The sequence below is a fragment of the Pteropus vampyrus genome, unplaced genomic scaffold (genome assembly GCF_000151845.1).
Source record: "Pteropus vampyrus isolate Shadow unplaced genomic scaffold, Pvam_2.0 Scaffold145, whole genome shotgun sequence".
In the NCBI taxonomy this organism is placed as follows: Eukaryota; Metazoa; Chordata; class Mammalia; order Chiroptera; family Pteropodidae; genus Pteropus; species Pteropus vampyrus.
This window is the reverse complement of record NW_011888926.1, coordinates 3525533-3526758: the sequence shown is the minus strand read 5'-3', so window position 1 is coordinate 3526758 and position 1226 is coordinate 3525533. Positions and strand designations below refer to the sequence as shown.

At 48.5% G+C, this 1226-nt stretch overlaps 1 non-coding gene across 1 annotated transcript; it reads left to right on the top strand.

The window, feature by feature from the left end:
- The first annotated feature begins 863 nt into the window (after window positions 1-863).
- Window positions 864-935, top strand: TRNAA-CGC. The gene has a single exon. It is a non-coding gene; the product is annotated as a tRNA-Ala (tRNA).
- The last annotated feature ends 291 nt before the right edge of the window (window positions 936-1226 follow it).

The following is a 1226-nucleotide window of genomic DNA, read 5'->3' as shown; positions in this document are numbered from 1 at the left end:
ACACTTGGGTTGTTTCCACCTTTTGACTATTGTGAATGATGCTGCTATGAACATGGGTGTGCAAATATCTCTTTGAGACCCTGCTACCAATTCTTTTGTGTATATATTCAGAAGCGGGACTGTTGGATCATATGGTTTAATTTTTCGAGGAACTGTCATACTGTTTTCCACAGCGGCTGCACCATTTTACATTCCTGCAGGGGCACTTCTACAGCGAATTGGAGGTGGACCTTGAAGATGGTCCGTGGGGCTGAGATGTGGGGAAGGCCCTTCACAGGATAAAGAGAGAAGGCACAGCCTGAACAGCAAAGAGGAGGGTAGGCTGCATGCAGTGCAGCTGGGAACGGAAAAGCCGGAACGTACATCAGGGCAGAGGGCTTTGCACATCTTAACGGTGAGTGTGACCCTCGTTTGGGGACAGGAGCCACAGAAGGTTTGGAGCAAAGGAGTGACTTGACTGCTCTGCCTCCAGGAGAGGCTGCAGGGACAGCTGAGAATGAGGTGGACTGTGGCAGAATATTTGGGGGGGGAGGCGGGGGCGGCGGAGAACCCAGGGGGAAGTTCTTGATGACTGGGGCAAGAGAGAGGGAAGATATGAAACCGAGGCCACGAAAGGACAGTGGAGCCAGGACAGCAGGCCCAGGACTAGGATGAGGAACGTGAAGCACTCTCCTTGGACACAAAATTTTAAATAAAGATATTTATATTTCATTTAAACAAAGGGCCTGACAGGGCCAAGATTAGGGAGAGGCAAGCGAGGCATCGTGCAAGTGCAAAGTTGGATCTTGTCTTTAATTGAGGTTTGACATTGGATTCATTTCAGAATTTTTATATTAATTTTTATTAGAAGAAATAGCGGAGTTGGGGGTGTAGCTCAGTGGTAGAGCATGTGCTTCGCATGTACAAGGTCCCTGGTTCAATCCCTGGCACCTCCACTTTTCCTTCTACCAACCCCTTTTCTCATGCTTTTCCTATTCACAGGCAAAGGCTTTTATTGTCCTCCCATTTCTACTCCGCGGAGCTTACCGTCGTCTCCCAGGGCGGGGCATCGGCAAAAGGAGGATAAGAGGGAGGAGGAAATATATCAAATATAAAATACAGATAGATTAAAATATGTATCGTGATCACTGTTTCTGATGTCCCCTGAAACTCTGCACCTGAGGTGAGCGCCTCTCTCCCCCCACCCTCCTCCTGGACTGATTCATATTGTCATCAAAAGACACTGG